Raw genomic sequence first — 25,163 nt, 5'->3', positions numbered from 1 at the left:
AAGTCAAATACATAGGTAGGTATTTTGTATGTATATATGTTATGGACCAAGTGATAAATTGGGCATTTTTCATAATGCCCGGGCATTATGAAAAATGCCCAATTTGAGATGGCAATGTGATAATAAATATGCAAATAATTAAATTGCCCGGGCATTATACATACTGCCTCTCACCTATTGGGCAAAGTAATAAAAAACATTTTTCAATACTATTATTTTTAATTTTAACATTAAAGTGAACGTAAAATTCCTTCGTTTCCTAAGATGCATTTACCTATGATTATACAAATAGAAATATAACCCAGAAGAAGCCTAAAGATGCTGCTACAAACAACAACCCCTACAACCCTAGAAGATCCGATACTCCAGCATCGTGGCGCCGGTGCTGCTTACCTGGGTAGCGTTGGTCAAGGGAATCACCGCGGAGTTGGGCCGAACCGTCAACGCCAATCCGGCGAGGGCAGCTTTCGGTTCGAGCCCAAATCAGAAGAGGAGTACCGTACGGTGTTCAAGCATCTCGAAAAATTGGACAATGCCGCAGAGTGGAACGTCTACGAGTTAGACTCCGAGAAGAAGATGAAGGTGGCGCTCCAAGCTTTACCAGCAGAGACACGCCACTAGACGAAATCAAGAACGCTTGCGTTGACCTCGGATTCTCTGTAGAGCACATCAAGCAGATAAAGGGCCGGGCTAGACCGGGTGATTAATTTGTTGGATTGATCTCGATACTGTTGGAAAACTGAGTTTGTGTGCAGTACGAGTGCCAGTTTTCCATCCATTCCAGATTAACGTCGAAGAATACTGGGCCCTGGATTTGGGAGTCTGACCAGATAGGTCTACGAGATTCGAGGCGTGCGTTAGAGAGGCTACCCTGTGTTTTTTTTATGTAGGTAACCAGAGTCCTCCCCTCCTACATAGTTGAGAGGATGAAACTGAAGAAGCATGCCGTCGCAGTATTCCTCGCCACAGAGAAGGCGTTCGACAAGGTCTGGCATGAGGGCCTGCAAGCCAAAACTGTCAACGTCATCGGCCCCACGTCGAGTCATACACGTTGTCAACTCCTTCCTCACCAACCGACGCTTTCAAGTGACTTCGCGGGAGTCCCACAAGAAAGCTATCTATCGCCATCTTGTTATGCTTGGTACACCGATGATATCTCGGTGGTTGGCCGCGTCAAGCTGGGTCTGTTCGCAGACGACGCAGCGTACTACGCGTCGTCCATCACACCAACCCACGCCTCACTGAAGATCCAGCGCTAACTTGATGTCCTACCTGAGTGGCTGACCAAACGGAGGTTCTAGGTGAACGTCACTAAGACGCAGCCGCTCCTCACGAGAGCAGCCCATACGAGCAATTACTAGGCGAGGAGATATTGGGGCAGCACATAGCAAAATACCTAGAGGTCACACAGGGGCTTCACAACGGAGCAACACACGGATGAGTTAGTGAGACGGGCTATAACTGCGCGTACCCTGCTTCGTCTACTGCTCCACAGCCGCCATCCCCCATACGCATAAAGCTGGGGATCTTTACGACTTACTTGCCAGGACTCTCCTGCTAGGAGACGCTGAGTCTCCAAGCGATTGTTAGAGCGCCGCCAAAAAGGGCCAGAAATGGCCACCTCAAACCCCCAGAAAGGGAAGTAAAAAAATAAAGTTGGTTTTTACTACAATTCGAAACTGAATGACAAAAATAAGATCCGTCCGCGTCCATCCGTATTCGGTTTTAATACAGTCCAAAAGTAAATAAAAACAGTGAGCGTTATACAGTAAACAGTGAAATATTTGATGTCCGTACGTTGCTATCGCGGACTCTGGTTGGTCAACGCGTGTCACGCGTTTGTTTTCCTCCTCACACTTCATCCAATGTATCTTTATTATCAAATTGCCCAACGACCACGTAGCAATATTCATAATGACCAGACAATGTGATAAATAATGAAGTTCAGATAATAATTTATCACTTGGCCCGATATAGCTTGCCATTATTCATAATGCCCGGGCATTATATATAATGCCCACATTAATCACTTGGTCCATGACATATATACAATATTAAAACACGTCTTTGATTTTCACCCGTGAAAATTAATGGTCAGATAATGTTTTATATACTTAACTAGCTTCATGAATGATTAACCAACCACTAGTACTTAAAATATTTAAAATAAATATAAGACTTCGTGACATCCGACGACCTTTTCAATCAAAAACAATATTTAGCTATTATTAAAATATTATAAAAATTACACTTAGGTGCTTAACTAATCTCAGCAATTTGCCTACCTATAATAAATAATAGGGGGACTATTTGACTAAAAAATGTGACAGTAGTAGAGTTAATTTTTTATCAACATACTCGTACTTCCATCTTAAATTCCGGCAACGCACTTACAACCCCTCAGGTATTGTAGATGTCCATGGGAAAAGGTAATCGCTTATTATCGATTTGTCTGCTCGTTTGCTTCCTATATCATAAAAGTGACTTTCCAGTCTGTCTGTCGTCTTCTCGAGTCAAATTGCTATATATATATATATATATATATATATATATACAGGGTGATTCATGAGACGTGAGCTGGACTAAGCCTACACAATCAGTAAATGTTAATGAATCGTTCACCATCATATTTAAGTAAAACAATCACGCTTTTTATCTGTTATTTAACTTTTTCTTAAGGACAAATTTGATTATCTACAATCATGGACACCCTACAACACTTAATTAACAAAGATAAAACCTCTTTAACCGTTATGACAGCACTTTGATTATGAAGAAAATAAAATGTCACACTTGAGTGAGATACGATTTTATAAAAGTAACCAGACTCCGATGACATTCAATTTGTCACTTATTATGGATAAAACAAAGAGGGTGACCATAAATATCGTAAATAAAATAAAACTCTTTTTTTTGAACAGTAAAAATTAAATTAACGTTAAGCTCACAAATACTGGTACGAAACAGTTGCTGATAATTTACCGAATATGCAGGCTTGATCCTGCTCACGTCTCCTGAATCATCCTGTATATACAATCATAAGTCGTCCCTATCCAGCATAGATGGTAGGATCCTTAGATGTGTCATATCGCGTGCGCCACTGAGGGTCAGAATATAAGCAATGCAACAAAATTAAAAACCCGTTATAGGGCATTTTCAGAAAAAAGTGTACGTATCCTTTTTTTTTAAATCTAACAAATTTTGGGATATTTCTATTCTAAACCACGAGCACTATCGATTTAAGCAATAAAAAAGTGTCCCACTTTTAATTGACAGTTTTGTAATGCAATTCAGCATATAATATGTTGTATGGACCGTTACAAAACTGACTCATATATTTTGTATGGAAAATTAAGGATAATTAAGGCAAAACGGGTACATTTTTTTCTGAAAACCCCCACCTACGTAATTTGATCGGGTTATTTGTTAGCCACCAAATTTACGGTGGGGACTTGAAAAAAATGTGAGACTGACAAGGACAAACAATAATAATGCTACTCCTTTTCTTTCTCTGCTACTTCTACTGTATGCCGATGTATATTTATACATAAGACTATCCCGTTCTGGCAATTTCCCCCACTAATCATTGCCCAATCCATATTTAATACTAGATTCATGCTATCCAGTGATATCGGTTGCCCTTTGGCAAGTCAGGTCACGGTCTAGATACCGTGACGCAAACCTTACACGGACTGATTAGTGCACACAAAGCACACTTGTTCTACATTTGTATGTCGCTGAGCGACAAGCAACCTTAGTTGAATATTCGAGATTGTCTCATAAGAACAATTTGAACGTCTTATAGTAAACACCCCTATAATGTAACAGCCACCAGTAATGGGATGGTATAGACAAGTCCTGTAAATTTACAATAAATTAAATAAATAATAAATAAATAAATATTATAGGACATTATTACACAAATTGACTAAGTCCCACAGTAAGCTCAATAAGGCTTGTGTTGAGGGTACTTAGACAACGATATATATAATATATAAATATTTATAAATACTTAAATACATAGAAAACACCCATGACCCAGGAACAAATATCCATGCTCATCACACGAATAAATGCCCTTACCAGGATTTGAACCCGGGACCATCGGCTTCATAGGCAGGGTCACTACCCACGAGGCCAGACCGGTCGTCAAATTTTAATCGCTGGCAACATTTTACCATAAACAAGAGCCAAAGAGCTGCTTAAGTTTAATTTTTCATTGATATTTGTTAGTTTGAATTAATGGCGCCATACATAACATAACTGGAGCAAAAAAAACATACTTTTAATTGGTTAATAACATTGAACCAATTGCAGTAGCTTTCATTAAATACATAGAAAACATAAAGGAAGAATAGGATATTCAACATTTAAAACAATAAGCGGTAGGTAGAAATTTTACAGGTGTCGGTGAAATATCAAAAATACTCCAAATTTTCTCTTCAATGTCCCATGATTGTTGCCGTTAACATAGACAGACCGATTATCCTATTTAGGTCTGATTCTTCAAAAATCAGCTAAAACTATCTCTCAGTTAAAGATAACACTCTCTTTTTCTTCTTGCTTGTGAAAGAAAGGGAGCGAGCTATCTTTATCTGTAAGATAATTTTATCTGATGTTTAAAAAATCAGACCTTAATCCGATGACTTATACTTACTTTTATTAACTGGATTATATTAATAAGTAGGTATTTAATTTGTAAATAGTAGGTAGTGATATCTTATTCTCAAGTACAAAGCCTGCACCTAACAAAAGTCTCTTTTTGACCCAGTGGTTGACTGGTAGAGAATGCCTTAAGGCATTAGGTCCACCATTTGTACTTAATATTTTATGTGCAAAAAAGTATAAATAAATAAATAAATATATTGATTGAACTGGGGTTGTTACTTTGATTCTGATGATTAACTATATTCATCATCGACTTTTAAACTAGGTATAAGCTATTCAGGCATTTTGTTTCTGAACGCTTTCATCATGCATTTCGGGTAAGGTTGTCAACCACATTATAATCCCTATTCCTCAAAAATTGATTATCAATGTTGCCCCGCGAATCAAAGTAACCCCGGTTTATGGTACCGCAAATCGCAGACTTCAAAAATGGAAATTATTGTAGGTATCTAAATCTCCAATATATGTATGCTTGGGCCTATTGAGGTTTTTCGGAGGGAAAAAAAACCCAAGTTCTGAACTCAAAGAATGAGACTTGAACTCAACAAAATGAAAATGCAATGCACCCAATTTTATATTACCTTCAAACACTCAGATTTAAATGTAATGCGTCTGTAATTTTAGTCTCAGTGAAAGGCTTATTCATATGCGTGAAGCATTAAAAAGTCGTAATAAAATAATGGACTACTTGCCAAATGTCTTAGAAATGTTAGAAAGTGCGTTTAATTTAATTTCCATGCATTATTTTAGTGGTTGGTGAAGTTACATAGTGTGTTTGGAAATAAACATTTTAGTTTGTCATTTTATAGACAGTGCGCGGCTATCTATTCCACTGTTAGCAAAAGGCTTCCTGTTTATACGTTATTATTATCGCTCGATAGTGTCGATCGGGTGAAAGATACTTTCTGTGATGCATTCTAGTGATTTGTCATTCAGTTTCGCCATGTGTTATCTCTGAAAAAAAGTTTAGTGTTGGTTAGGTTAACGTTATTTAAATAACGAAAGTAACGAAACGTTATTAAACTAGCAAAAAGTTTCAGATTTTTTTTAAATATATATTTTTTTCTATATAATGTGTTTCAAGGATAAACAGTTGTAAATTAAAATCTTTGACTTTTTAGTTTTGGTCGGGAATTGATACAAATCTAAAACCTAAGTAAGAAAGTAAGGCGTATTCGCAGTGTGTGTATTGTCACAAGTGTGGACTCGCCGTTATATAACAGATTGTATCATGGGATGTGTCGTCGGAGTGGCGTCCAAATCGGTAATATCCTAGTCATTTATCACACTACATGTAAAGCCTGACCAGTAATATATCATCACGCTCCATATTGCGGAATTTCATTGGAACTAAATTTTTCATACTAAACTGAACTGTCACCCTATATAGGAGAACAACAGCGCCCTCTTGACAATGATAATATACCGCGTGTATTTTTGATATAAACACAAACTTAAAGGAGACGTAGGTTTTAGTGATTCTTAAAGACATCAATTTTAATTTATTCTTAACCAGCACCACAGCACCATAATTTTTTTTTGAAAAAATTTCGAGCGTCAATGTATTTCGTACATCGTGATCACTTGTGACAGTTGTGACGTCGCGTCATTAACGCAACGTTTTGATTTAAAACAAAGTAGTGATACATTGCACGCTGAATGATTTTATATAGAAAAATAAACGTCGTTCATTTTTTATAAAACCTATGAAAATATGTTCATTAAAGCTTAAATTAACTAGCCTTTGATTATGTGGTCGTATCAAAAATACCAGGGACCGGACCCGCTTACCCTAACCCGTTCAAAAACCCGGGTTATTGTAAAGCTGTGTTCCAAAAACCGCTTCATTTCGGTAAGCTTTTGATTGGCTTACCGGTTAAGAAACTAATCCTTTTATTTGAATTAATTCAGGTTAGCGCTTACCGATATTAAAAACCCGGGAAAGGGTTATCGCTTCAAGCGCTGATTAAATACGAACAAGCTGTTTTAGCTTTTACGTAAACTGCATATGGTCTATTAACGTAGCGCTCGACGCGAAACACAGCGGTTCCATTCCCTACGTGCACGTGCGAGCAGGGACCGGACCCGCTTACCCTAACCCGTTCAAAAACCCGGGTTATTGTAAAGCTGTGTTCCAAAAACCGCTTCATTTCGGTAAGCTTTTGATTGGCTTACCGGTTAAGAAACTAATCCTTTTATTTGAATTAATTCAGGTTAGCGCTTACCGATATTAAAAACCCGGGAAAGGGTTATCGCTTCAAGCGCTGATTAAATACGAACAAGCTGTTTTAGCTTTTACGTAAACTGCATATGGTCTATTAACGTAGCGCTCGACGCGAAACACAGCGGTTCCATTCCCTACGTGCACGTGCGAGTGCGCGGCGGCAGTCGGTATTTGTCAAAGGCTTTGTAATTTGCCGACCTAATATTGCTAATTCAAACAAAAATGTACGTTAAGTCAAGTAGCGCACAACGTAGATTTCAAAACACATGCTATTACCTAATATGGGAAGGCGTTGCATTGATTTTGGTATATTTTTGTTTAGTACCTATTACTCCTATGATTGTCACTTTCTTTATCGTTTGCTGTCTGTGCACATCTCCTGTGTCAGTGAAACTCATCAATGGCTTCTAATAATTTTATCGAGTTAGGGCTCATTTTAAAGGTCTTGACGAGTTCTTTACGATACACATGGTGGAGAGGGTCTGATGGTGGAATCGGAAGGTGTCAATGGAACTCATTGATAACTACTATTAATGCTATCGAGTTTGGGCTCATTTTAAAGGTCTTGACGAGTTCTTTACGATACACATGGTGGAGAGGGTCTGATGGTGGAATCGGAAGGTGTCGGTGGAACTCATCGATAACTACTGGTAATGCTATCGAGTTTGGGCTCATTTTAAATGTCTTGACGAGTTCTTTATGATACACATAGTGGCGAGGGTCTGATGGTGGAATCGGAAGGTGTCGATGGAACTCATCGATAACTACTAGTAATGCTATCGAGTTTGGGCTCATTTTAAAGGTCTTGACGAGTTCTTTACGATACACATGGTGGCGAGGGTCTGATGGTGGAATCGGAAGGTGTCAGTGGAACTCATTGATAACTACTAGTAATGCTATCGAGTTTGGGCTCATTTTAAAGGTCTTGACGAGTTCTTTACGATACACATGGTGGCGAGGGTCTGATGGTGGAATGGGGAGGTGTCGATAAAACTCATCGATACCTACTAGTAATGCTATCGAGTTTGGGCTCATTTTAAATGTCTTGACGAGTTCTTTATGATACACATAGTGGCGAGGGTCTGATGGTGGAATCGGAAGGTGTTGATGGAACTCATCGATAACTACTAGTAATGCTATCGAGTTTGGGCTCATTTTAAAGGTCTTCACGAGTTCTTTACGATACACATGGTGGCGAGGGTCTGATGGTGGAATGGGGAGGTGTCGATAAAACTCATCGATACCTACTAGTAATGCTATCGAGTTTGGGCTCATTTTAAATGTCTTGACGAGTTCTTTACGATACACATGGTGGCGAGGGTCTGATGGTGGAATCGGAAGGTGTTAATGGAACTCATCGATAACTACTAGAAATGCTATCGAGTTTGGGCTCATTTTAAATGTCTTGAAGAGTTCTTTACGATACACATGATGACGAGGGTCTGATGGTGGAATCGGAAGGTGTCAGCGGAACTCATAGATGGCTCACAATAATGCTATCGAATTAGGGCACATTTTATAGGTCTTGACGAGTTCTTTACGATACACATGGTGGCGAGGGTCTGATGGTGGAATCGGAAGGTGTCAGTGGAACTCATCGATGACTTCCGATAATGCTATCGAGTTTAGGCTCATTTTAAATGTCTTGACGAGTTCTTTACGATACATATGGTTGAGGTTCATCATTTTTGAAAACCACATTCCCTAAAACCTATAAAACGACATCCATGACAACTTTTATGACAAGTTGCATAGCCGCCATCTTGGATTCCAAAATAGTCATGACTTTCGTAATACGCATTCGGTAAAACCTAAAAACGATATCCATGATGACTTATATGACAAAGTGTGTGGCCGCCACCTTGGATTTCAAAATGGTCGTCATTTATGAAATTGGCACTCCCTAAAACCTATAAAACGACATTTATGACGATTTTTATGACATATTTCATGGTCGGCATCATGAAATCCAAAATGATCATCATTTTCGAACTCTGCACTATAAAACCTATAAAACGACATCCATGAAGACTTTTATGACAAATTGCATGGCCGCCATCTCTGACTCCAAAAATGGTCATCATTTTCGAAATCCGCACTCCCTAAAACGTATAAAACGACATCCATGACGACTTTTATGACAAATTGCATGGCCGCCATCTGGGATTCCAAAATAGTCATGATTTTCGAAATCTGCACTCCCTAAAACCTATATAACGACATCCATGACGATTTTTATGACATTGTACATGGTCACCATCTTGGACTCCAAAATGGTCATCATTTTTGAAATCTGTACTCCCTAAAACGTATAAAACGACATCCATGACGACTTTTATGACAAATTGCATGGCCGCCATCTTAGATTCCAAAATAGTCCTGATTTTCGAAATCCGCACTCCCTAAAACCTATAAAACGACATCCATGAAGACTTTTATGACAAATTGCATGGCCGCCATCTTGGACTCCAAAATGGTCATCATTTTCGAAATCCGCACTCCCTAAAACCTATAAAACGACATCCATGACGATTTTTACGACATAGTACATGGTCACCATCTTGGACTCCATCCATGACGACTTTTATGACAAATTGCATGGCCGCCATCTTGGATTCCAAAATAGTCATGAATTTCGAAATCCGCACTCCCTAAAACCTATATAACGCCATCCATGACGATTTTTATGACATATTTCATGGTCCCCATCTTGGTCATCTTTTTCGAAATCTGTACTCCCTAAAACGTATAAAACGACATCCATGACGACTTTTATGACAAATTTCATGGCCGCCATCTTGGATTCCAAAATAGCCATGATTTTCGAAATCCGCACTCCCTAAAACCTATAAAACGACATTCATGAAGACTTTTATGACAAATTGCATGGCCGCCATCTTGGACTCCAAAATGGTCATGATTTTTGAAATCTGCACTCCCTAAAACCTATATAACGACATCCATGACGATTTTTATGACATTGTACATGGTCACAATCTTGGACTCCAAAATGGTCATCATTTTTGAAATCTGTATTCCCTAAAACGTATAAAACGACATCCATGACGACTTTTATGACAAATTGCATGGCCGCATCTTAGATTCCAAAATAGTCATGATTTTCGAAATCCGCACTCCCTAAAACCTATAAAACGACATCCATGAAGACTTTTATGACAAATTGCATGGCCGCCATCTTGGACTCCAAAATGGTCATCGTTTTCGAAATCCGCACTCCCTAAAACCTATAAAACGACATCCATGACGATTTTTATGACATAGTACATGGTCACCATCTTGGACTCCATCCATGACGACTTTTATGACAAATTGCATGGCCGCCATCTTGGATTCCAAAATAGTCATGAATTTCGAAATCCGCACTCACTAAAACCTATATAACGCCATCCATGACGATTTTTATGACATATTTCATGGTCCCCATCTTGGACTCCAAAATGGTCATCTTTTTCGAAATCTGTACTCCCTAAAACGTATAAAACGACATCCATGACGACTTTTATGACAAATTTCATGGCCGCCATCTTGGATTCCAAAATAGCCATGATTTTCGAAATCCGCACTCCCTAAAACCTATAAAACGACATCCATGAAGACTTTTATGACAAATTGCATGGCCGCCATCTTGGACTCCAAAATGGTCATCATTTTCGAAATCCGCACTCCCTAAAACCTATAAAACGACATCCATGACGATTTTTATGACATAGTACATGGTCACCATCTTGGACTCCATCCATGACGACTTTTATGACAAATTGCATGGCCGCCATCTTGGATTCCAAAATAGTCATGAATTTCGAAATCCGCACTCACTAAAACCTATATAACGCCATCCATGACGATTTTTATGACATATTTCATGGTCCCCATCTTGGACTCCAAAATGGTCATCTTTTTCGAAATCTGTACTCCCTAAAACGTATAAAACGACATCCATGACGACTTTTATGACAAATTTCATGGCCGCCATCTTGGATTCCAAAATAGCCATGATTTTCGAAATCCGCACTCCCTAAAACCTATAAAACGACATCCATGAAGACTTTTATGACAAATTTCATGGCCGCCATCTTGGAGTCCAAAATAGTCATGATTTTCGAAATCTGCACTCCCTAAAACCTATAAAACGACATCCATGACGATTTTTATGACATAGTACATAGTCACCATCTTGGACTCCATCCATGACGACTTTTATGACAAATTGCATGGCCGCCATCTTGGATTCCAAAATAATCATGATTTTCGAAATCTGCACTCCCTAAAACCTACATATCGACATCCATGACGATTTTTATGACATTGTACATGGTCGCCATCTTGGACTCCAAAATGGTCATCTTTTTCGAATTCTGCACTCCCTAAAACGTATAAAACGACATCCATGACGACTTTTATGACAAACTGCATGGCCGCCATCTTGGATTCCAAAATAGTCATAATTTTCGAAATCCGCACTCCCTAAAACCTATAAAACGACATCCATGAAGACTTTTATGACAAATTGCATGGCCGCCATCTTGGACTCCAAAATGGTCATCATTTTCGAAATCCGCCGTCCCTAAAACGTATAAAACGACATCCATGACGACTTTTATGACAAATTGCATGGCCGCCATCTTGGATTCCAAAATAGTCATGATTTTGGAAATCCGCACTCCCTAAAACCTATAAAACGACATCCATGACGATTTTTATGACATAGTACATGGTCACCATCTTGGACTCCAAAATGGTCATCTTTTTCGAAATCTGCACTCCCATAAACCTAAAAACCGATTTACATGACGACTTTTATGACTGACTGCATGGCCGCCATCTTGGATTCCAAAATCGTCATCATTTTCGAAACTCCCTAAAACCTAAAAATGATGATTTTTATGACAAAGTGTGTGGCCGCCATCTTACTAAAACCTGTTATAAACCGGATACAAATAAGCATCTATATAGTAAGTCAACATTAACGAAAAGTACTTTTACGTCGGTAGTTACAATATAGCTATCGAATCAATTACGTAATGCCCATCTCTGCCGCGATGCCGCAGCGGTGGGGGAAAGGCGCGGGAGAGGGGTAAGGCTTACCCTAAACCGAAAGGTTACCGGTTAGTACACGCAAAACACAAACCGAATCAGCTCCTGTAAGCGGTAACCACTTGTTACGATTAGGTTAATCTGAATAATACGGGTTATCATTATTGTTGGGTAACCGGTTGAACGGGTTACCCAAACGATTAGCTTATCATATGAAGGGGTTACCCATTCGAACGGGTAAGGCAAATGAACGGGTTTTCCGGTCCCTGAAAAATACACGCTGTATTTCTGGTCGGGCTTTAATAGTCCCGGCGTTATTACGTGTTACTTTGTTGGTTTGAGGCTTAGCCGGTGTAATGTGACGCTGACATATCCACCGACTCGCTGGCGCTGAAGTTGAATCAGCAGAGTCATGCGAATTTACAGTGCTATTTCGTATCAACATCGCCTTCCCCTTGTAGTCTCCCCTCCCTAATTCTTGCTGCAGGATCCGCTGGCTGGATTTACCTCAACTATCAGTAACCATACGAGGGTATGAAAGGGGGAGTTATTTGGAAGTTATTTTACATTACATTTTATTCGTTTGGCGTTTGACGATTGCCATCTTGGCTAGGCCCCCAGGTACTTCATGGGGCCACCATAGGTCCACGCAACACCGGTTAAGAATCACTGGTCTATACGCTCCGTGCATGAAGATGTTCCATGAAAGTTCATATTTTCACCACGTCATGCTTTGCTTGTGTTTCCCCCACCATCTTTGCACATAGCCGAATATTTGCCAATATTAACCATGCGACTGCAACGGAAACAGCAGCCGACTGTACTTGTGTAACTGCAGTATTGAGAAAGTCGCAATCATTTATTTGTGCGACATTACCTCAGTCACTCGATTTCTTTTGTTGACGCTCATTATGCGCAGGGTGACCACAAAGATAAGTACAGTTTCCAGGATAGGTATCGTATCCAATAGTTGAATAGAGTCAGACCAAGCTAAGTTGGCAACGATTTGGATAGCCCAGCCTGTGCAAATGTTAAGTATCATCATCATAATTTCATAGAAGATTGACGTTTAAAATAACACTGCTGTCAAAATCGCTGCCAACTTATCTTGGTCTGGCTTTAGTACTTAAATGAAGGTTTCTGACTTTGAACAAGTGCAGTTGTTACTATATTCTGATACGTATTGAAATTAGGTATATTTGAGTAAAATTACGTATAAGGAGTTGTAGCTATTTAAGGGAGCTATTAAGGGATTACCCCTTAAGACGTATTTACTTAATCTCAATTTTTTGAGGTTTTCGCCCTTTGAAACTGGCTAAATGCGAGTCGGAATCGCGCACCAAGGTTTCATGAAGGACTAAGTAACAAAATTAACTTTGCCGTTTGGAAAAAGACGTGTTATCCCCAGCACATAAAATTAACATAACTCGTGACCGTGTTGTAACATAGGCCGTATGCAAATATAAATATTATTTATGTGATCTATGTAAATTATATTTACGGTTCTCTGGCTTTACACTAAAAAAGAAAGAACCCAGATATCTATTTTGGAAATATCTGCATATTTGTGGAATTCCATTCCATATCCTTCTCGGGTGTCATATATCTTAAATGGCCAGAGTAAACCAGATCTCTAATTTAAAATGCAAGATATTTTTATTAGTGTAAGTAATAGGTAGGAACATGAATATTTATCACAGCCGCGTGGTCACCCCCTGATTGGAAACCATTCGTAGTTCAGTTGTTTTTGCACTATAGACCGACTGGCTGTTTAACAAACGTCTTTGGCTTAAGAAAAAGTTTTTTTTTTAATTTATATATTTTAAGTACGTTAAAATTTAGCCAAAAAATTTTAACCTAACAGATCTCTTCAAAACGTTGTGCTTAAATTTAAGAAGACAATGTGATAGTATTTTAAGACTGATTAAAATGTAATTAAACTCAAATTCCAAAGAATGATCGTGATAAATCAGTGATATTATCTATAGTGACAAATAGCAACTCGGTACTTACGAATCGTAACATGTGAATTGGATCGTCTTAGTTGATAAAAAACAGCCGGAGATTCATAATCATGGGTAAGTAAACACTTGATTGTTTTTAATTTTGGGCCTAGCACAGGAGCGGCGCGACAGTATCACGCCCGCGTTCCGTGAGATGGACTACCCGTCTTTTTCTACCTGTATTAATTAAAGTCATTATCATTAAAGACCGATTTCCGATATATCAGTTGGTAACGTATATATATAGTTAAATAGGATAAGGGGTCATCCATTAATTACATCACACGAATTTCTAGGTTTTTTGACCCCTCTCCCCCTCCTCGTCACACTTGGTCACATTTGGCAAACCCCTCCCCCCTGGTGTGACAACATTTTTCGAATTGGCTATTATTAATATTTTATCTAATTATTTTTGATAAAAGTATAATTAGTAATTTTATAACACAAAACCGATTAGGAAAGAAAATTAAACGAATATCTTTCCAAAAACTCATTATTTAACTTTACAACGAATAAAAATTAAAAAAAATCGATTACTGATGATTTTAAAGTGACGTCACAAAGTTGGTGACTCCCCCCTCTCCCTTGTCACAAGTTCACAACATGTCACATTTTCTTGACCCCCTCCCTCCCCCTAAACGTGTAATGGATGACCCCTTAATATTTAATTGTATCCTTTTTAAAGTCGGTTTTCTTTGTAATAGTAGTAGATTGGATGCAAGGCGCCCATTTCTGTCAAGGTTCGCACAATAGTCCGAGTATGAAATAGTACTTTTCACACAAGTTAAACACTACTTTTCATTTCGAATACGAGGAAAGTAAAATACATGTGCATTAAAAAAAACACGGTTAAGTATAAATTTCAGCAGTATTTCTTGAAGGTTAGTACTTTTAATAGTTTTAATTAACAATTTAGGTAAAAATATAGGTACAGGCTATTCATGGCACGGAGAGTTAATTATCAGAATGAAAATTGTACAACAAATGCAATGAAAACCAAAATTTTAATTGCTTACCTTAAAAAAAAGAAAAAAACTTAAGTACTTATTTGTAACGAAACGAAGGTTCAGTGCTCTAGAGAAGAATCGTATCATTTTCTGTCAGCTTTTCTGCACACATTTTAGACCAACAACGACCCACTGTCAGAGCTCATCAAAATAAAAAAAGTTTTTTCCTACTCCTCTACTGTTATCTGTCATTTATGCATTCATTAACACGAATATAAGAACATACATAAAAGGTTTCAAGAAAAGTCTATATTGTCTATTCCTCATAAAAGCTCTTGTGCTTTTAATCGCTATAACGTTACTGCGATTAATGGCTACCAACCTAACAAAACCAAAACGAATACAGTTTTAAACTAAGTGCATTGCTGCCAACTTATTAAATATTCATTTGGTTGCATAGTAAAAATAATTACTTCATAAGTCAGAAACACGCATGTGACACCCGTAATATAGCAACACCCATAGACTACGAAGACCGCTTAGCGTTGCTTGTTAGTCTCCGTAGGCTACGGTGGCCAAAATTGAAAAAAAACTGTCCAAAAATTTAATTTAGCAAGTAGCAAGTACCAGAGCCTCATGAGTTACGAGGTGTCGCTGACCGGCCGGCCGCGGCCCGCGGCGGGCCGAGCGCGTAGCAAGGTATGCTCGCGCGTCTTGGCTATATACTTTTGCTTTGTTTACCTAAATTAAGATTTATTTTTGTTGACTCGTAGGAAAAATATTGTATGCAACGTTGTATAAGTAGGTCAAAAAATGCTCGTGGCGTATTCCTTTACAATGTTCGCCTACGCCTTCGGCTCCGGCTCACATTGTAACTCACGCCACTCGCCTTTTTTGACCCTTCTTATACAACTGTTGCATAAAATACTATTATTATTGATCTATTCTATATTGTTCTATACTTCAGCCAATTGAAATGACAACCAGCACAGATTCGACAAGGACGCTGATTCATGCCGCTAGATGTCAACAAACTGCAGCCCTATTCTGATTACAATCTCTGATTTAAATTCTTAATGTTTGAGATGGCGTCAGTCCTTTTCTCAACTAAACATTTATTAGTATAGGAAGTTTATTATTATTATTTTTTTATTTAGTATTGGCTAGGAGTTGTATGTTCGTTGCCAGGCATTAAGGGAGTATGGTCGTAGTAGCAAATTTTCAAATCGTACTTAAATTTGTTAGACTCCGATGACGATAAGTTTGCACCCTGATTATGGCAGATAATACGCAGTTGAACCAACAAAATGTTATAGTAGGTTCTAAGCTCTGCAAACACTAGAACAGTGGTTCCCAAAGTTGACTGGGCTCCGTTCGACCCACCTATCAAAAACTGCCATATTCAGGACCTCTTGGCCATCTCAAAAAGGGGGCATATAATATTATTGGTAGCACTAAGGTGCCCTAGTAGTTTCAGGTCCCACTCAATATTCGCTCGCGGCCCACCAATGGGTTGCGACTCATAGTTAGGGAGATGCTGCTCTATAGAAACTAGAAAGATTATGGTAGTATTTTTTGTCACGGTCACGGCTCACTACGGGATTCTATGGTCAAGAATTGGCACAGGTTATTTAAACTCCGCAAATTATGACCCTTTTAAATCAACGTGCAATAAACGTTCTGCAAACGCAGTGAAAACGTCAGCGTGTCGCGAATCCCGCCGACCGGAAAGCCCACGTGCTGACCCGGATCGCCCGCGCACCTTTCGCGCCAATGCCGATTGTTACAATTATTATGCACTCAGCTTTATAATGCAGCAAGTACACACCAAAGATAATATATAACTCCGTAATACTTAGTATACGATAAATATTAGAGTTTAAGAAAAAAATGTGCCTTGGTGGTGCCTCGAAAAAAAAATGCGGATTGTATGCTTGAATAGATGGCGATATCCCTTTGGCCTATACTCGAGTAGATCGCGAAACTGTAAAAAGTATCGAATTAAGCAGAGCTTCCAAATAGCTCTCCTCAGGAGTTTGGTTTTCCGTGGCCCCGAGGAAACAGGAGAGCCAAAGCCCATACAATCCGGCCCATGAAAAGACCTGGCCAGTGGCCCAGGTGGTTCCTTTTGAGATTCGGAAACCTAGAAAGTAGAAAGTAACATCACTAATATATATTATATAATTTTGATTCCCTTTTAGCTGTGATTTCCAGCCACAGGTAGTTGGACTATAGAGTGGGTTAGGTTCTGGGCATTTTCCGTAAATCGACAACCATTGTGCTCATTTTGCGTGAAACGAGGTAGCGCTACTCTAACCACCCCAGCTCCTCCACGAAGCCTAGCAAAGTTTTCAGGTTGCTGCCTCTCCTAGTGTGCACGGAGTCCCTAGGTATTTGTTCCTGTATACTTCTACCTGTTCGCAGTCTAGGAGAATGTGTTTTGTTGTTTCCTCTTGTTCCATGCACGCTCTGCACATGGGGCTGTCTGTTTTATCCATATTGTGTAGGTGTTTGTTTAGTGTGTTATGTCCTGTAATTAACCTCTACTATTTTGCGTAGTTGGACTAGTGGGTATATATTTGGAAACAATTCAACATTTTAGTTAAATCTTGATCGACAGAGACCGGGAGAAACTATAAAGCCATGCCCACTTACGACGTTCTCTCTCCCAGTCTTTTGGCCTTCTGTGCCACGCTATGTATTTGCTACCCAATCCGAAGTTGTTTGTAAATACCAAAGTGTTGTTTTGCCTTTATTGAGCCTACTAAGCAATATGGTGGAAAAAAACGTTGGTAGCCGAGCGGTAAGAGCGTGCGACGTGCAACTTTCAATCGGGAGGTCGCGGATTCAAGCCCCGGCTCGTACCAATAATGATTAAGTAAATCGATCGTACATAATATCCGAAAAACTCATTGGTAATGGGTAAAAAACTAGGTTCGAACACTTCGAACCCGCGACAATCGGATTGAAAGTAGATAAGTAACCCCATTCCACGCTATTAAATAATACCGGATATAACTAATTCGATCTGGATTTGATAAAATAACTTGAATTAAGCATGTTTTTCTCGCAATAACTAGCGTTTACTGACCGTTATTAGCAGCTAATTACACCAAATTGAGGAAGCATAAACATCAATCAATCACTCAAACTTGAGATTGACAAACGAAATGCGATTACGAAAATTAATCGCGGCAAAAAATGGCTTAACAACGCTCAGTTGGCACGTAAGTAGTTTGATGATTGATGAAGCATCAAGAGCATTGTTACATTTGGGTCAATATTTATTTTGCCTCTTTTTATGTCTGTAGGACATGGCAGAAATTTAAAATTTAGTATCCTATAGATTGGATGGTGGTCCGACTTGAGTGGACCTGACGTCCGACTTTAGTGGATCTGACGTCCGACTTTCAATCCGGAGGTCACGGGTTCAAATCCTGGGTCGTACCTTGTGTTCTTAGGAACTTATGTACGGAATATCATTATTACCATTTGGGGGTGACACCCGACCGTGATCATCAGCATCAGTAGTGCTACCTATAAAAATTCGTAAAACTGTGACAAATTGCACAACCGCCATTCGAACCCGAGATATTTTGTCAGTATATTCCTGATCATATTTAAATACTAAATTGCCAATATTTTTTATTTTTATTTCGCCTAGTTTCAGAGTTAAAACCAGTTAATTTTATTGTTACTTAGTGTAAAAACGCCTTTTTGATGGGGATATTGCCACTATGGGACCTAGTCCACATATCCTTACTGATAGATGTCAAAAAGTGACAAGTAACACTTTGCAAAAACTTTCACACACACACACACACTTTGAGTGACAGTTTTACAAATAGCATTAAATCAAAATAAAACGAAAATAATGCATATGTATTTTTATCAAAGAAAAGTAATGAGACCCATTGATTGCAATTATGAAGAAACGGTTATAGAATCAGTAAGCAATACAAATTGTTTAGGAGTCCAGATTGACAATCATTGAAATTGGACAGCTCATACTGAGATAGGTTGTAAAATAAGTTTTTGGCAAAAATTTAATTTTGGTACGAGGTTTTCTCGCTGACTGTACTTTTCTTTCCACACTCATCGAGACAATTCTAAAAACCCCAAACACAATTAGGTTGCGTTGTTTTATCAGAGTTCCTATTGACACCTCCTGTCTCCATCAGCAGATCAGCTCGATTTACATATGTATCCAAAGTTTCATTGAAGGGAAAAAGATCATTCATCTGTCAGAAAATCGATGTCATGATGTCATGTTAAGTTTAATTAACTCGAACATTTTTCCTGTCGTCCATTACCTCTACCGTTCCTCATTCACTGTGAATACCCGGCAAAACACACAGAAACTGTAACTATAGCGGATGTTTTTCTTTTGAGTAGTAAAAAAACTTCGAATAGAAAACTGAGCGGCCGAATATTCGAATATCAAAACAGGTCGATTATTCAACAAATTAGAATATTCGAATTGCAAGCCCTACATAGAACGCACGCAGAGGCAACACCTGCCAGGGTGTAAGGACTATTGACAGTTCATGGAATCTAAAATGAAAGCGATGGAGTAAATTCTGAGCTATGGAATATTAAACATAAATTACTATTAGTTTTATTATATATTTTACAATTTTGATTGTATTATTCATAAACCATTTATAACGGAGAGACACACGGTTAAGTATCATCAACACAAGATAGAGGAAACACGATTACGATATCAGCTGCCAGAAGCAGCTTATTTTCCGTTAGACGGACGCTGCCACGTCCAATTCCTAGTCTGGCTAGCAGCCAAGCTATTATCGAGGCTGTCTGTGAACTTTGCGGTAAAAAATGTTATCGATCGGACTTGTCCTTTTCGAGACATTTATCAATTGTATTCACAAATGGTTTTCGATTGTATATCGTCAGTAAATTAGCGAGAATTATTTCTTATTCAAAGTTTGTTGCACAAAATACAGATGTTCATATCGCAGGCTTTCTTCACCAGTATCTAACGTGTTAAGTTAAATATTGAAGGATGTTGTAGTAAAATTGTGTATGTGAAGTTGTTCTACTCGTAACTAAAATGTTATCTATTGGATAGTAAATTCATTTTGGGGCGAGCCTTAGCGAAAGCTTTGGGGAGTGGATTGACCTCACATCGCAGCGTACAAGGATTGAAAAAGAGAGTTTCTTCAAAAAATGACCACCACCTGTCTATCAGAACTAACAAAATATCTAAAAGTTTCTTAACATTTGCGCAAATCTATAACCACATGATTGCGTCGCACCCACACGCTGTCCAAAAGATAGTTCGATGATGGATCGCCCGTGGGCCGCCATAACGAAGCGGAGCGCATTGTCCAGACGCCTTTTGTTCTATGTTGGCGTGACGAATGTTGCCGACTGAAATGGATCGATGCTCTAATTCTTTATGGTGTCTGCAAAATTGGGATTTTGGTAGGTTTTCTGATAACTAAGGAGCCGGGAAAGTAAAAGGGTACCGGGAGGTGGTTGTTGGGCGCAAATTGGTAAAATCGTAGGCAACTGCTGTATGATCAGTCGTCATGGAGAATATTACGGTCATATTCTCCATGACGACTAGTAGATAGAGCAATTTAGAAGGTCTAAGTTGGTTGTAGTTTAATTGTCTATTCTTTTGCCGTCACTTTTAAGATGAAGTGCGAGTGACGCATGACACGATAATAGACAATATAAAACTACAACCAGCATAACTAGCATAAGTGACCGCGGCCGGCTAAACGTCCTACTTGTCGATTGCCATGAGGACGAGATTTGTTTGTATCTTTATACGAATAACCTGACAAGGCGTCCTTATGGCAAGCGACAGATCGGGACGTGTTGCCGGCCGCGGTCACAATGTATTCTTATGTCGTTTCATGTCGGAAACATAAGTTTATATTTAAATGAATTCCAACGGAACCACATTAATTTAGTGCGGTCATTTCTAGGGTTCTATACCGAAAGGGAAGTGAACTGAAGTGAACTAGCTATCACGGTTCATGAGATACAGACTGGTGACAGACGGACAGACAGACAGACGAACGGACAGCGGAGTCTTAGTAGTAAGGGTGAAACAGTTGAAATTTTCCTTTGCCGCTATAACAACAAATACTAAAAAGGACGGAATCCTCGGTGGGCGAGTCCGACTCGCATTGTTTGTTTTTTTTTGCTGCTATTATTTAGTGACGTTTGATAACGAATTAGCCAACTTGTTTATGTAATAATATGTCACTGTCAGCGAAATCTCCCACGCAGAGATACGATCAACATGCATGTCAAATACAAACTTAATTTTTAGCATGGAATACTCGTAGCGACATGGCGCCAAAATTTGGTCTCACAATTTAACAAGAGGCGAGAAGACCGAATGGGGTCATTCTCCAGATATGTGTCTGCGTCTAAACTCCATCAAACCATACTAAATGCATATAGAATTACATACAAAATAAATAAAAAATTGTCTTGAGATAAGTCAGAAAAATATAAGAGTTTCGGTTAGTATAATCAGTTGATAAAGTCTCGAGACTCTGGAGTTAGCTAAATAACAATTCAAATAGGTTTGATGCCTATTAACATTCTAAATAAGTAGCAAGACTAAAAATAAACATATGTATTTGTAACTAAACTTGAAGACAGGAAACCAATTTATAATATTATTTTTATTTTACCGAAACTTCATGTTTCTTTTTATCCACCTGCACGAATAACTTTGCAAATAATATGTTGATACTAGGCATGATATGTTTTGCAACACAGTTTTGCAAACGAAGTCGAGATTAGAATCTATGCTAGTAAAGATAAGGTCCTAGTTTCAATGGATTATTTCGATGATCTAATCGACATTGACATAGTTCAGAGAGATAACTGAATTTTAAATTGAATTTCTTTTGTTTTCTTGAGAATTGTACTTACTTGGGTAATAAAAAAACGAAAGTAGGTAAGTAATTGCAACACACATAATCCATATATTGACTATTCGGTCAGCCGTTAGGGTGATATTCCACCTATCCAATTTCTAGGACCAATGTGTATTTGCGTGTCACATTTTGCTTAATGAGAGAGTGAGACGCAACCATGTCGCCATATAATCGAAGTTACGCTAGGAATTAGCTTGCAGGGGGGGGGGGGGGGGGGTTCAGTTATATCTGCAGTTTACTGTACTTACATAAATTTAAATAACAAGTCTTCATTGAAGATCCACTTAGGCAACACTCCATATTAGAATATTGTTCATATCCTTTTTTAACACCCGAATAAGAATATAAAAGTAATGACTGTTTTCACCATACATAGCACACATAGTAGGTACCTATATCGGATCACCCACATGCAGCGATAGTTGCACAATGTGCGGATCACCGATACAATCATACCCACGCTGTGGAAAGCTGGAGCACGAGAGGCTTTCATTGCCCCCATTTGAAGTCTACATCTAGGATTTCCATATGTAAAAACTGAAATATCCTGGCAAAAGTAATTGCCGCGTGCTGTTTTCATCACAGCACGCGGCATGTCGGATCACCCACATGCATCGATAGTTGCACAATGTGCTGATCAGCGATACGATCATACCCACGCTGTGTGTGGCGAGAGTTATGTCTTTCATTGGCCACAGCAGACTTGAAGTCTGAGCCATTGAGAAATTTTTAAATACGTCCTTAGTTCACGAACTATAGCCCCTAACTCACGAGTTAGGGGCTATAATGTATAATATATCAATTTAGAAGTCAATTATTCTTACCTGTATATTGATAATAAATTGAAAGCGGAGTGTAGGAAAAGTTTCATATAGCAATATTAATTTAGAACGTATCTGATGCCACCCGTCAACCGCTAGTCAGTAAACAGTGTGTCCCTTAAGTAAAGTTTGTTCTAAAAGGCAATACTCATCAAACGACAGAAGGTAATGTATCAAGTCAATAGTGATTTCGCTAATATCCCGGAGTAGGGTCCCGCCCGCAACTGCCACTTTACCTCACGGTTTCAACGAAAATTAATGGTTCTAAGGTTATGGTACGAATTGCAATACTCCGAAATAATCAAAAGCGGGACCCTTTTCGTTTTGATCAACTGTTCGTACATTCAGATGTAAGTAGTGCTTGTTATATATAACTTATTACCTATCTACAATACGCACATTTTTAATAAATTGTTTTTAAAGTATCTTTTAAAACCGAACTTTTAGGTTACTACTACAATTTTCCCTATAATTTTTATACCTAATAACTATACCCTTTTCATAATTTTACTACCTGTTAGTGACCTGTTAAAAAAAACTTACTGTTCTTTTTTTATAACATAACATAAACAAATTTTTATAACGGAGAAATTACAATGTGAAAATTTCGTAATATTGGAAACTTTCCGATGGCACATCTCTGTTAATCTACATTAAAATGAACACTGTTATTGTTAATAATCATACTTATTAAATATTTCTTTCTTTCCTTTACCTTATAAAAAGATGCAGGCGTCCATAAGCTACGGTGACTGTTTACTGTCAGAAGGGTTGTATGCTTGTTTGCTGCAGATGTAGTATAAAAAAGTTGTTGTATAGCTAGTTGAATGAATAGCAAATACATTGAATGTATTCGTACTGCGAAACCGTTGCGATCGTAGTCATTCAAGTAGGCTTATCACACCCACTCGCTAAGGCTGTGGCCGTGGATACGCGAGCTTAGTTATGTTGAGGTAGGACCACTAAATTGCGGTAATCACACTCATGTGAATTCGCAAGTCGCACCGGTGTATGGACGTGACAGTGCTATGAGCGGGACAGCGTATATAGATGCGATATCCCGCTCGCAAACGAGGTTTATTTTATCGTTATTCAAACGAGTCACACTGTTATATTTCCAAAAACTTCAACATACCGACCCGGAATCAGGTTTTTGTAACGTTATTTAGACAGCAGGGCCTAACCAACATGACAACCGTTGATAGAAAACGCCAATAGAAACCAAAATACTGTATAGAAATTGTCACGTTACTTTTCGTTAGCATCTGTGATCTGTCACCCCAATATATTTTTATTTTCGTTTGATATTAGTCGATGTAAGATTGTCATTTTGGCTATGCCACCATAATCGTTCTTTTCATTGCCGAAAACTTTATTTATCCTACCCACCCAACCCTATCCGCTTCCGCTCCACCTCCATTGACCTCTGAAATCAACCGATTTGTTGCCCTTTTTAGTGATTAAAACTACCCATACCACTGCGGCGTCCGCTGTTCGCTCCCGCTTCGCCCCAGACCCCATCCTAATAACGCAACACTCGAAATCAACTCTCCGCGGGTTAGTACAGTACGTAACGTACACCTCACATCCACGGAACGTCTGCGCTCTGCGCGCGATACCTTATCAGTGATAAACAAGTGCTAGTTTCAGGTGATTTTAGTGATTGTGTTTATAGTGTTTAAAATTGGAATGCCATTTTATGTTTTAACGGGATAGAGGTATGATTTTTGAGAGTTTGGTGTTTTTTTTTTTTTGATGAAGTAATATATCTGAGTTAATATGTATGTTGTATGGATTATTATAGGGTTTATTAAGCTTTCATATGTAGTCAAAGCCGTGGGTTCAAATCTCGGCTGTGTACTGTATACAAAAAACACAATAAAAAAACAAAAAAAAAAATTGCAAAAAATACACGTCAAATATGATGCAAGGGATGGAGCCACCCTGTAAGCAAAAATATGCCCGTGTTTTTAATATATAGGGCAGAAATAATCCTTCTCGAAAAAAAAAGCAAATATATGACTAAAAATTCGGTACTGATCCTTATCATTACCCGGTCGGTCCTGTTTATAATTAACAATTTATAAGTCAAATTGATTTTTTTAAGCAAAGCAAAGAATAAATAAATACAGGAAGTATCTCAAACCTTTGTTGTTTATCGCAATCGTTTGTAAATGAACTCTGCATTCTTATCAATTTTAAAATTAACGGTTTCCTGCATTCGAGGCAATATAATTGGCTAAAATAATAAATAGGTAAGTAAGCTACGTCAATTATACAGGGTGGTTATTTAGTCGCCTGCAATAATTTACAGGGCGAATATATAGGTCATACTGAGCCACTTTTACTATGAGATCAACTCCGAAATCGCGAAAATAAGTTTACTCCCCCATTGAAAATGTCAAGATCAGACAGCCAAAATGTATGCAGCCATTTTTTTTTCACGATTTCTGGGTTGGTCCCATAGTAAAAGTTAATCAGTATGACCTATATATTCACCCCGTAAATTATTGCAG

General features: G+C 38.5%; 1 long non-coding RNA gene across 1 annotated transcript; it reads right to left on the bottom strand.

Annotated features, from left to right (window-relative positions):
• Positions 1-5,373: 5,373 nt before the first annotated feature.
• Positions 5,374-23,952, bottom strand: LOC133529099 (uncharacterized). The gene is made up of 2 exons (XR_009801099.1): positions 23,363-23,952; positions 5,374-5,622 (listed from the first exon to the last, which is right to left on the bottom strand). It is a non-coding gene; the product is annotated as an uncharacterized LOC133529099 (long non-coding RNA).
• Between the last annotated feature and the right edge of the window lie 1,211 nt (positions 23,953-25,163).

Source organism: Cydia pomonella, chromosome 20 (genome assembly GCF_033807575.1).
Source record: "Cydia pomonella isolate Wapato2018A chromosome 20, ilCydPomo1, whole genome shotgun sequence".
Lineage (NCBI taxonomy): Eukaryota > Metazoa > Arthropoda > Insecta > Lepidoptera > Tortricidae > Cydia > Cydia pomonella.
This window is presented reverse-complemented; position numbering and strand designations above follow the sequence as displayed.